Here is a 13869-nt window from a genome sequence, read left to right on the forward strand (position 1 = left end):
AAATACAAAAACATAATATCTGCAAGTAAGATGCATTGAGTAGTGATACATGTTAATTATAAATACAAATATTTTATACAGGTAGATAAATGCAATCAACCTGTGATATAGGTTGATTATAAAAGAAAATTTATAAATGGGGTTTGGAACAGAAGAACAAAAAATAATAAAAATTAATAATTAAAGAGATAATTAAAAAGAAATTAATTTTTATAATAAATCTTATCAATAAATAATACTTATTGATAATAAAATAATCTTAAATTTAAGGGATGGAATTATTTTAAGAAACATGACTATTCCTAATATTGGTTAAAAAAATTGGACTTATATGAAACTTCCCCATATAAAATCTAAATGTTCAAAAATATGTAAAACTATTTTTTTTTCTTCAAAATGTATGTTCCTACTTATATATAGGAAGCATCCACCAAACATTGATGACAGACTTATACCCTTCTTTATGGATTCGAGTACTACATGAGGTGGTAGTGTACCGTTTGTTCCCAGATTCACACCATTCAATCTAACTAGTTATTGGCGTCAATTAGTGGTCCAATTGGCCTAATACTCCCATGTACATCTTACATAGCGTTTACGCCGAGATCCTTGAACGAGCCCTAATCTACATTGAAATATGGTTTGGATCAAAGTTCTAAAAGATGTTAAGTGCTAAGCGGACGGCAGGTTGAGGCCTAGCGCTTAGATAGATTTAAGTAAATTTATTATTATATCGTATAAATAAGTATCTATTTAACCTTAAAAAAAATATACTTCTATGAATAAAATAAGATAAAATGCAATAAAAGTCAATTAGCTCAGTAAGCAAATTAACAAATTACAAAAAAATAAATAAAAATAAAAAAGGTTTTCACAATTGAATTAATTTAACAAATTCCTTTAGGTTGGTTATGCGTTACCCATATTAACTTAAATAGTTAATTATAATAATAATAAATAAAAACTTGGAACCACCAGTCCCTCCCCGATTCTAGTTACCGTTTTGCCTAAAATTGCCACAAAACCCCACTATCGAGCACCTAGGACGATTTTTAGAACACTGACCAAAATGAGTCGATGTCATTACAATAGTGTAGTCGCACCAATCTATTCAAGTGTAGAAATAACTTATTCAAATCCCAAAGTCACTACTTTGGTGTGGTACATGATTAGTCTCAGAAATCAAGTCATGCTTAAGACTTTAAATTAAATGTTTGTCAAAGTCCGTGGTCCAGAAACGAAGAGACCTTGAGAAGATCCTTGCATGTAAAATCTCTAATTAGCAAGGATCAAGGTCGGAAGAGTAATTGACGTCCAACATGATGTAATCAAGGTCCATGCTTCACCAAAGAAGAAGGTCCGCAGACATTCTAAAGAGATCTAGAGAAGATTAGTGCGTGGAGAAATTCACAAAGATAAGGATCGAAGTTAGTTAATCCAAAAAGGGATGAACGTTCTAAAATGAGTTGATTTTGCAAACATCATATCCCAAGATTAGAGCGGTTACGGAAGGAATGTTTTTCGAATGGTTAAAACTCACGAGCCAGACAAATGGTCGACCCAAGGCTAATATTGCTCTATATGAAGATGCAAATTTTGTACACGACTAATTTGACGAAATTTCACATGCAAAAGAATGAACACTGTCAGCCTAGTTGACGAACATCCTGAAAAAGGAAGGATGATGTTCGCCAAGGGCCTCCAATGCCTAAGCCATAATAGTAAAGAGAGAAAAGAGAACTTGAGGTAGTTCTAAGTAGTAAGTGGCAATTACCGTTTCCTCTATTTGACCTGACTATTTATAGGGAAAAACCTTAACAGACAGTTAGGAAAAGAAGCTGCAGAGCATACTAGATAATTCTTGGTGATGCATGTCAATCTCCCAAATCTTTCCAGCAAGTAGTTATGAAGGTCCCTGTTGTTAAGAGTGCATATGCGCTGAACACCCAATGAGAGAATCTATAATCTCTATGCTTTGTCACATTGAACCTAGTATGGCTTGATGACAGAAAATATTATGGGCAGTTTATAGAGCTTATAATATATATCATGAGCAACCCAGATAGCCCATGACCAGTACCATGAACGGTGCGCAAAGCCCATTGTCCTTTAGTGGCATAAAGGCCCATGACTCATGGTCCTTTAGTGGCATAAAAGCCCATGACCCTTACCATTCTCTTCAATACATATCGTGTAATATAATTCATAGTCTAGTTTTTGTTATAAATTTTCCTGATTTAAGTGTGATTGTGTAAATCCTAGATTATATTTTATTTTAGTTATTCTTTCCTATATGGACTTGTATTCCTTCGGGATGAAGGATTTCTTCTCCCTCTTATTACTATAAATATAGTTACTACATAAGGAGGAATAACACATAATCCCTCTAAGCAATTTTACAAACACATCTCTCTCCACTCTCTTTCTTTGTCGCCGGTCCCCTTCCCCTTGTCAGATAAAATAGAATATAACACATTATCAACACGCTAATACCGTTGTGCTTAGGAATCTGACGTTGAAGCTTCATGCATCCAACTATTTCATCCATATCATCAAGCAATCAGGTTCTTCCAAAACAACGATTTTTGTAACCCTGATAGCATGAACATTAACCATAATGCATGATCCAACTTTACGCTTTTCGAATTTTAGATTCTACATAAATTGTGTATGCATTATATCCATAATTGTTGAATTATGTGAATTTGATATTGCCATGAATTGCATCAAATAACTGCTTATGCATTAAATTATATAAATATGCATTGAATTAAAATATGAAATTGAAAAAAATTATAAAAGATTTCGTTTAGGGTTTTTTTGAAACCCACCCATGCCGATGGGCCACCCCCAAGTCGAGAATCCACCCTCAAGTCGAGAATCCACCATGGAGCTACGGCTCCAAGCCTAAAACCCAAACCCAACGCCTAAAAGGCGTCGCCCACCTTGACACTGTCGAGTAGTATGGCTTGCAGCCATGCCCAGCCACATCTAGCTACTCTCCCAACAACCTAAAGTTGTCCCCAACGAATTCTTGCCTGTAATTCGATTTTTTTTCTTTTGAAATTAAAATAGAAAATTCTAGGGTTTTTCCTACATTGAGAGTCTTTCACTCTCCATTCAAATTATGGGTTGCCGTTGAATCCACGGCCTTTGCAATGACTTTTTGCACCACGACACTGCCACCTGAAGCAGCGGCGTCGGTCTTCTTCCCGACGAGCGCACCTAGCTATGGCAGGGGTGTCTTTGTCCCAACCTGAGCCCAATTTGGGCTTTGATTTCTAGGCCTGCATTTTTTCCTTCTTTGGGCTCGCCTACAGCTGTCCAAACTATTAGTTCGGCCCGTATGAAAAAAAAAGGATTTTTTAAAAAAACTGGGCTTGCCTAAAGCGGCCCGGCCCAAACATTGACACCAACCCAGGTTCTTGGTGTCCCGGAAGCACCGGATATGTGCCCTTTCATGGGCCTTCCCTTGGATCTGGCCCATTTCTTGTTTATCGTGGGCTTGTAGCCCAGCCAAAACCATTCCAGCCCAACTTTGGGTTTGGATCTCACGGCTCAAATTTGCTCAGCCCACCCATGACCTTTGACCCATGTTTTTGGACCCCGAGCTTAAATTGTTTATTTTTTTAGACAATTTGGATTTTATATTTTTTTCACCCACACTTTAAATTCGGCCCGAAGTCCAAATAATTAATTCAATTATAATTATAGACCTAAAGTTCTATTTGCATATTTTCCTTGTTGCATATTTCTGTATACATATTTACGTTTGTCTACAGGAACATATGAACCTGAAGTTCATAATTATTTTTGAAACCTGAAGTTTCTAAAAACATGCCATATTTGAAAACCTGAAGTTTTCCTTAAAAAACATCACCCATGAGAACCCGAAGTTTGTTCATGGGAATTTTAACCAATACATGTCTATTAGAACCTGAATGTTCTACTCCTATGTGAATAGATTGATATTTTTCTCCAATACACTAATCACATCTTACCTTTTATTTTGTGATAGGAACATGTCAAATTTGAACAAACTCGACTTCACCGCTTTGGAAGTCTCTGGAAGGAACTACCTCAAGTGGGTCCAAGATGTGAAGCTCCACCTCACTGCAAAGAATTTGCATCCTGCCATTGAAGATAAGACGAACAACTTGGTTGGCGAAGCTAAGAAAGCCATTGCTATGATCTTCATTTGAAGACATATTCATGACACCCTGCAAATCGAGTACCTTGCTGAGGAGGATCCACAAGAACTATGGGTCTCTTTGGCCGATCGCTTTGACTGGCAGCATTTGCGCTTCCAAGACTTTAAGTTTGTGAATGAATATAATTATGAAATTTGTCGAATCCGATCACTTCTCAAGTTTTGTAATGAGACTTTGACCGAAGTGCATTTTTTGGAGAAGACCTATTAAACCTTCTATGCTACTAATATTGTCATGCAACAACAATATAAAGCTCAGAAGTTTACTAAGTTTTCAGATTTGATCTTTGTTTTATTTCTCGCTGAAAAGCAGAATCAGTTGTTGATGAAGAATCATCAAGCTAGACCTACTAGGATGACTGTTGTGCCTGAAACACACTATAGCACGAACCAACGCCCAAAACTCCAAAAAAGGCGTGGTAGGGGTGGCCAGAAGCCCCCCTCCCCGCGTCAAGGTCAATAGAGCCAATGCCCATCTAAGGGAGGAAACAAAGCCCAAAAGTGTCCTAACCTTACTGATAGGAGCATATTTATGCGATTGAGTTAGCTTGTTTTCATGCATTTATGTTGTTATTTCTTACTTAATTATGTATTTTAAGCTATTTTCGTGTGTTTGTAGGTCCATAGGCCTTATAAAGCAATAAGGTGCATTTTGGAGCAATTTTGGGCTTGGAATGGATAGCACATGCATGGAGAAAGGTGGATGGACGAAATTGAAGACTAAAGAGGCTTGTAATGTGTTAAAAAGAAAGAAGAATTAATGTAAAAATGACAAAGAGCTCAGCAACCAAAGAAGAAACATGAGTCAAGATTACCTTATCATCATCCATGTTCCCTCCTTGCACTTAATTGCTACACCATTCCTTGTTCCCTCCATCATTTCAGATTTCATGCATCATTACTTTGAATCATTTCAACACCACTCTATTTTACCCATGCTTTGCATCATTACTTCACTTTCACATTCGAATCATTTCATCACCACTCCATTTTACCCATGTTTTGCATCATTACTTCACTTTCACCTTTGAATCATTTCAACACCACTCCATTTTACCATTTTACCCATGCTTTGCATCATTACTTCACTTTCACCTTTGAATCATTTCAACACCACTCCATTTTACCCATTTTACCCATGCTTTGCATCATTACTTCACTTTCACCTTTGAATCATTTCAACACCACTCCATTTTACCATTTTACCCATGCTTTGCATCATTACTTCACTTTCACCTTTGAATCATTTCAACACCACTCCATTTTACCCATTTTACCCATGCTTTGCATCATTACTCTACTTTCACCTTTGAATCATTTCAACACCACTCCATTTTACCCATGCTTTGCCTTGCACTTCCTCTATAAAAGGAAGTGTGTGTAACATAAATGGAGTTCATATATTTTTTTAGATCATTCACTCCCATTTCAATACAACCTTCATTCAAACACATCCATTCATCTTCACATCCATTCCTCCATACAAACAAATCTTCAAACACTCACCAACACGTTGTGCCGTAACCAAGGAAGGAAAGGAAAGTGCTTGGACGTGTGTGCTGTCAACTTGGATCGTTGGAGCGTTTAGGTGTTTTCTTTCTTTTGTTTCCAATGTTAAATTCATTTTCTGATTTTGTTGCAATTATGAGTGGCTAAACCCCCCATTTAGTTAGGGGGAAGTTTGAAGCCATGAACATGCTTGAGATATGAATTGATTTCCTCCAGTTGTGATTTGATAAGTTGTTATTGCAATCCAATTATCTATTTTATTCATAACTGATTCTTGTATGTTTATTAAGGATGCATACTTAATTTTCATGCATGAATTAGATGCTAGAATATAAATGAGTTTCACCTAATTGTTACAAGTTTATATTCATGAGTAGTGAAGGTTGTTTATCACAATTGCGTTAATTGAATTCTTGGCAATTGTATCATGCATTCATAGTTATAATTGCCTCGTCAACACTTATGATTTTCATTGAACGTAATGATCTCTGATTGTATCTCTATTATGCATTCATATAGGGGACTTTTAGAGAATGATTTGGGTTGTCGCATGCATTCATCCAATTCAATGAGTAAAGGAAAATCTGAGGGTTAATTTGTGCATCACGGTTAATCTAGAGTGTTAAGTATAATAGTTTATTGAAAAGCAATTGGAAATCGATTCATGTACAAGTGTGTCATGTGTGAAGAATGGACCTCTAACTAATCCATCCATCATCGTATTCCTCAAATTTGTCTTACAATCTGCCTAGTTTTATAACTTGTTTGTTTGTTTCAAATTCATCAAAACCAAAATCCCCATTTTACTTTCTTGTTTCAAAGTGTTAAATTTCTGTTTTGTTTGTGTTTTTGAGTGTTTTGATTCAAACCAAAACACTAAATTCGTCCATAATTGTGTTAGAGTCAAATTTGCCCAGTTTGTGTTTTTTTAGGCAATTTTGAGTCTTTAGAATCTGTTTTGAATCCCTTGAGTCTATTCAAACGTTTTTAACTTTGTTTTTATGTTTTTGAGTAAGTTTAGAGGTTTTAGCAAGCCCTCCTAATCTCCGGTTTAAAACGATCCATACTTGCATTTATACTACAATTTGATAACAAGAGGGTTTAATTTGAGTGCTTAACTTTCATCCCATCAAATTTTGGCGCCGTTGCCGGGGATTAACAACTTTGCTAATCCCTTGTTATTTCTTTTCATTTATTTTCGTGTCTTTTGTTTTTTAGTTACTGACTTTGTTTCTTTTTGTGTTTTTATTTATTTAATTTTTTGTTTGTTTTACTTTTGATATTTGATTTAGTTTTGTTTCCTTGATTTCAGATACTAGAGAAGTAAGACATGGATTTTGCTACCATTCAAGCTCAATTGACGGAACTTACTTCTCAATTGTCACAATATGCCAAAAGGACCACAATGCAAAGTGTCCCTACATGTGGTGTGTCCTATGGGCAAGGATATCCAATTCAACAATATTCTCAATTCGCTGCGAATGAAGATACTTGGGGTTATCAAGGCCATAGCCAATCATGGGACAACATGTTTTCCAACGCTTACAATTCGGATTGGAGAGATTATTCAGATTACATAGAACCTCAACAATTCCAACAAGATGGATATTGGCAACAAGAAAATGAGTTCCATTCAAGACCTACGTAGCCATCACAACCTCATATACAATATGCTCAATCAAACTCAGGTTCGTCAATAGATTATGATCAAATTTTTGATGAAATAAATTCTTTGGTGCAGGGCTCACAAAATCAAACCAAGGAGGCTCAACAAGATGGATATTGGCAGCAATTTGATGAGTTTTATTTAACACTTATGCAGCCACCACAGCTTCCCCTACAACAATTCCAATCAAATTCAAGTATGTCCACGGATAGTGATCAAAATTTTAAATTACTAACCTCTTTGGTGCAGGGGCAGCAAAATCAAAATGAAACTATGCTCAATCAAGCTAAGGAGATGAGCGAATTGAAAAATCAACTTGGAGAGATTATGGAGTTCACGACACAAATTCAAGAGCAAAGTGAACTCTCCAACTCAACTATTGAAAATTTGAAGGAAGATTTTGAAATCCATGATGCTATCACTTTGGGAAGTGCTATGGAGGTTGGAGGTGAACCCAAGACATCCAAACCAAGCCAAAACATGGATGAACAGCTGATGCTCGAAGAAGAGGAGAATAACAAGGCCACGGTAAGGGAAGAACCACCCTTGCCGCAGCTCCATATGCCCTCTATGCCGTCCACTACAACCAAGGTAAGCCTAAATTCAATTCGTCTTGACCCCGTTTCACCAAATGTCCTTATTCCTTGTAGGATCAAGCAATCCAAGGAAGAAGAGGGTGAGAAAGGCATCTTCGAAACCTTTCCAAATAATCAAGAGCAAGAAGTGGATGGGGAATGTCTAGAATTCATCAAAGAAGATACACTTGAGACGAAAAATCCCAAAGAAGTTGGATTTTATGACATGGGACAAGTCATAACTCTCAAAACACCAAATCTGGCCAAGTCCAATATCCTTGCAACCTTCAAAAATGTGGTGTTCGTAATTGAGTTTGTGTCGGAGCAAGCAAGTAAGCCATCTTCTCCAACTTCGATTTTATTTTCTACTAACTTGCTGATTTTGATGATTCAGACACCTACATTAGAATTTAAACCATTGCCGGATCACGTCAAGTATCACCTTCCATTCAAGGATCAATTCCATGTCGTGGGTCCTATTCAAGCTTAACTGGAGGTATCGTCTAGCTGGAAGACGTTAAAGTAAGCGCTTCTTGGGAGGCAACCCATGTTTTGCGTTCCTAAAAGCCTTTCATTTTCTGCATTTTATTTTGCCATGATTGTCATTTTTATTTGTTGCTTGTTTAATTTTTTTTTGTGTGGGTTTATTTTTGAAACACTGACAGTTATGCAAGGTATTTTTACATTCATAAAAAAAAAGAAAGGAACATTAAGCAGATAAATACAAGAGGGAACCTTCACAAAGGCTGCTTAGGAGAAGTCTCAATAGTCGGCGGAGCCCCAGAAGGAAGAGGCATCGGAGGTTGATCATTTGGAGCTTCATTACGCGGTACAGCCCCAGAAGATGAAGGCAAATGCTGTTGGAACAAACCCACAAACCTCTGATGATCAAGTAAAATCTGACTATCAAATTCCTGCATCTGGTCAATCTTCTTCATGTTTGTAGCATCGTTATGTACAAGCCTGTGCAATTGTTTATTCTCATGCTTAAGCCCTCTAATCTCTTTTTTGAGACTTATCACTTCAACCGCCAATAATTCAACTTGACGGGTTCGAGCAAATAGACGTTGGGCCATATTGGACACAGAACCTGCACACTGCACTGAGAGCCAGAGAATCCTTAACAGCCAACTCATCATATCGTTTGGAAAGAAGTCTGTTATCTTTGGAAGTGACAAGGTTCCGGGCCACCACCGCAGCGGTCATATCATTTTTCATCACCAAATCCCCAACGGTAAGTGGACCAGTAGGGGATATGAAGGATGGGCGCCATATGTTGTCTGGAGAAGGCGGAACTGCCTCTTCACCAAGGTTCAAGTTAAAACGACGGTCGGAGAGGCCAGACATTTTCAGAGGTGTTAAAGAAAGAAGAGGTCGGATAAGTCAAGATCGTAGAAGTGCAAGAAGGGAGTTTCTACAGGCAGAAATTCAAGTGTGCTTTGAACGTCTTGCGTACCTCTATAAAAATCAGCACTCGATGGGATTTTAGAGATCGAAGAGGCGAGCTCAGAAATCGAAGAGGCCAACTCAAAAATCAAAGAGGCGCTAACTTTCTCAAAAGCTGGGCTTGCTCAGAAACCACGACCAATCTTCTTTTCCAGATTTGTTTGCACTTGTCACATGCAACCTCTGCACTCAACGGGATTTCAGAGATCGAAGAGGCAAGTTCAGAAATTGAAGAGGCATCTGCTTTTCCAGACGTGTCAGCATCTGTCACATGCAAAGTCAGCTTTGCGGAAATCACGGGCAGTTTGTCGAAGTGCCGATTCTAGATATCGAAGAGGCACTTGTTTTTCCAAACGTGTCAGCGCCTGTCACATGCACACTCAGCCTTACGAAAATCATGGGCAATTTGTCGAAGCGCCGATTCCAGATATCGAAGAGGCACTTGCTTTTCCAGACGTGTCAGCGCCTGTCACATGCACACTCAGCCTTGCAGAAATTACGGCCAATCTGTCGAAGATCTCTTGTGAAGTAGAAAGCACGTGAAGTTCACTATTAAATCATCCAACGGTTGCTGACAATAGTGAAAGAATAGTACCGGTTATTAATTCCTATAAATGTCACCCTTCACCCTCTATTGCAAGGCAGACATACATAACCCTTCTTCTTCCTTGAGAATGCCTTTCCAACAAACCCTCTCAAGTCACTCAATGTTCCTTATTCATTGGGGTACCTCTGCAAACAACTCATCCAAAGCAAAAGTATTTCATATCATGAAGGTTGAAAGCAAGAGTATTTCATATCATGCTTTCTCCTTGTCCTTCTCCTTGTCGTTGTTTTGGGACAAGGAGAAAGAGAGCAATCAACCAGCACTTGGTATCAATCTTTCGATCTGGAACCGACTGCCTGGAACCCCTTCCTGATTGCTTACCTAGCCTTGCTCTCGAGTACTCATCTTCATCATTTTATGCTTCCTCTTCGTCTACCACATCTGCCTGGGGAACAGATAAGGGAAGTGAAAATGATACCTCGAAGCATATGGAGACAAATTGCCAATTCATCCTCAGCTAGGGACAAGGAGAAAGAAAGCATGAGGTGGGCACTTGGAAAGATTGAAGAAAGAAACAGACCAACACCTCTACCTCGTGTCTGCCTGCCGTGCAGAAGAAACAAGCAGAGAAGAATGCAGAGTGCACAATCAAATCAACCCAGCAGAATGAGTCTGATTTGAAACCAAGGAACTCTGATATTCCTCGCTTAGGATTCCAAACCAGTTCAAGATCAAAGCTGTAGAAAATTAACAAGATCATCTATCTCCAAAACCATATTTGCGTTCTTAAACTCTACTCTGTTTGTTTTTTTTTTTTACTTTGCTATACTTGTCATGTTTATTTATTGTTTGTTTATTTGCTTGTTTTTGTGTGAGTTTATGCTTGAAACATTGAGGACAATGTTTGATTTAAGTGTGAGGGGGGGTGTAACCATTGTTTTGCATGAAATTCGTAGGAGTTTATCACCCATTACTTCTGGTGTTGTTCCTTGCTGTTTTAAGTGTTTTTAAGCTGTTTTGGAGTGTTTCAGTGTGTTTTGACATAAAAATCCGAAAATCTCATAAAAATTTGAAAAAATTGTTTTGAAAAACCCAAAAAGAGTTGTTTTGTATGTTTATTTGTGTCTTAGGGTACCTTCCAACACAATGATGAGGATTTGGTTTTTAATTACATGACTGTTAAAGAGAGTTATAAACATGGATGAAAATTTGATTTACTCTTTGGTGTATGCTTGGTTGTGGTTATAATTTATGAATTCACATGCAATCATAAAGGAAAAAAAGTAATTTTGTAACATGCTTGAAAGAAGGAACTCAAATGTACACTACAACCTTGTGAGACTTGAGCCTAAACGTTTATTTGGAGAGTTAATAATTTGTGCATCATTGTTTTCTAAAGTCGTTGCATGATCTCATTATTCTTTGCTTGGTTGCTACTTAGAAGGCGTTTCATCATTTAGTTCCAAATGCTATAACTCATGCCTATTTCATTCAAAGCATGCTATTGATTTGCATAATACATATTCAAAGCATGTTATTCATTTTCTGATTTTGTTGCAATTATGAGTGGCTAAACCCCCCATTTAGTTAGGGGGAAGTTTGAAGCCATGAACATGCTTGAGATATGAATTGATTTCTTTCAATTGTGATTTGATAAGTTGTGATTGCAATTCAATTATCTATTTTATTCATAATTGATTCTTGTATGTTTATTAAGGATGCATACTTAATTTTCATGCATAAATTAGATGCTAGAATATAAATGAGTTTCACCTAATCGTTACAAGTTTATATTCATGAGTAGTGAATGTTGTTTATCACAATCGCGTTAATTGAATTCTTGGCAATTGTATCATGCATTCATAGTTATAATTGCCTCGTCAACACTTATGATTTTCATTGAATGTAATGATCTCTGATTGTATCTCTATTATGCATTCATATAGGGGACTTTTAGAGAATGATTTGGGTTGTCGCATGCATTCATCCAATTCAATGAGTAAAGGAAAATCTGAGGGTTAATTTGTGCATCACGGTTAATCTGGGGTGTTGAGCATAATAGTTTATTGAAAAGCAATTGGAAATCGATTCATGTACAAGTGTGTCATGTGTGAAGAATGGACCTCTAACTAATCCATCCATCATTGTATTCCTCAAATTTGTCTTACAATCTGCCTAGTTTTATAACTTGTTTGTTTGTTTCAAATTCAGCAAAACCAAAATCCCCATTTTACTTTCTTGTTTCACAGTATTAAATTTCGGTTTTGTTTGTGTTTTTGAGTGTTTTGATTCAAACCAAAACACTAAATTCGTCCAAAATTGTATTAGAGTCAAATCTGCCCAGTTTGTGTTTTTTTAGGCAGTTTTGAGTCTTTAGAATCTGTTTTGAATCCCTTGAGTCTATTCAAACGTTTTTAACTTTGTTTTTATGTTTTTGAGTAAGTTTAGAGGTTTTAGCAAGCCCTTATAATCCCCGGTTTAGAACGATCCCTACTTGCATTTATACTACAGTTTGACAACAAGAGGGTTTAATTTGAGTGTTTAACTTTTATCGCATCACTTACTCCCAAGACCCCAAACTTCAAGAATAAGAGCAAAGCACCTAAAACCATGGATGTAGATATGTGTTATCGCTGTGGTTCAAATGATCATTGGTCCCATGTTTGTCGAGCTCCCCAAAGGGTTGTAATTGAATGGATATTTGTTTTTAAGAACTTTTATGCATGTGATCCATTCAAATTAATTTTTCATTCTAGGTATGACTAATGGGGAAGTAGGCATGTATAATGTTGTCTAATGGTACAATTTTGACCATTGATGAGGCATTTTATTCTCCGCGTTCTGGGAGAACATTGTTGAGTTTTAAGGACATTAGAGAAAATAATTACCACACTAAAACCTATGTTAAAAATGGAGTTGAATTTTTGTGCATAACTTCTTACGAATATGGCAAAAAGCCTATTCTAGAGAAGATGGAGCATATCTCGAGTGGTATGTATACTACGACCATACACCCCATAGATAACCACTATGTGGCCGACCCTACCTCTAGGATTGCGCATGAAATTACACTTTGGCATGATCATTTGGGACACCCTGGACAAATAGCAATGGGTCGTGTCCTCAAATCATCAACGGGCATCCACTAACCCGAAGTTTAGGTTCGATTCGAGGAATCACATGTCAAACATGTTCTATGGGAAAACTTATTACTAAGCCTTCTTATGATAAGATTCATTCGAATCCTCCTATTTTTCTACAAATGATTCAGGGGGACATTTGTGGACCGTTTCACCCTCAATGCAGACCATTTAGCTATTTTATGGTTTTGGTTAACGCCTCCACATGTTGGTCACACGTGTGCTTGTTGTCCATATAGAACGCTGCAATCTCCAAACTGTTGGCTCAGGTTATCAAGCTCAGGGCTCACCACCATGATTATTCGATCAAATCTACTTGATTGGATAATGCTAGAGAATTCATATCTAAACCTTTGATGACTATTGCATGTCGGTTGGGGTTGAAGTTGAACATCTTGTACCCCATGTTCACACCTAGAACGGCCTGGCAGAGGCATTCATTAAGCGCTTACAAATGATTGCCGATTATTGGTCATACGTAGTGGCCAAGCCAGGATTTGCCGAGGGGAGGGGTGAAATTTAAAAGAGTGCAAAAGTTTAATCAAAGCGGTTGCTTTCGCATTGGAGAGTGCAAAATTTTAAGTCAATATTCATAGTAGAAAATAGTCTCTCCATCAAAGCGGTTGTAAGTAATAATATCAAAGCCAATGTAAGAAGCTTAAATTGGCTAGGACTTGATCTTCTTAAAATATTAGGCGCTAGTCAAACAACGGACTGGAACCTAGTAGCTAGGTGCCTAGGCGAGATTTAGGCAGGAGCTTTGATGGATTTAAATT

Source organism: Malus sylvestris, chromosome 7 (assembly GCF_916048215.2).
Source record: "Malus sylvestris chromosome 7, drMalSylv7.2, whole genome shotgun sequence".
Lineage (NCBI taxonomy): Eukaryota > Viridiplantae > Streptophyta > Magnoliopsida > Rosales > Rosaceae > Malus > Malus sylvestris.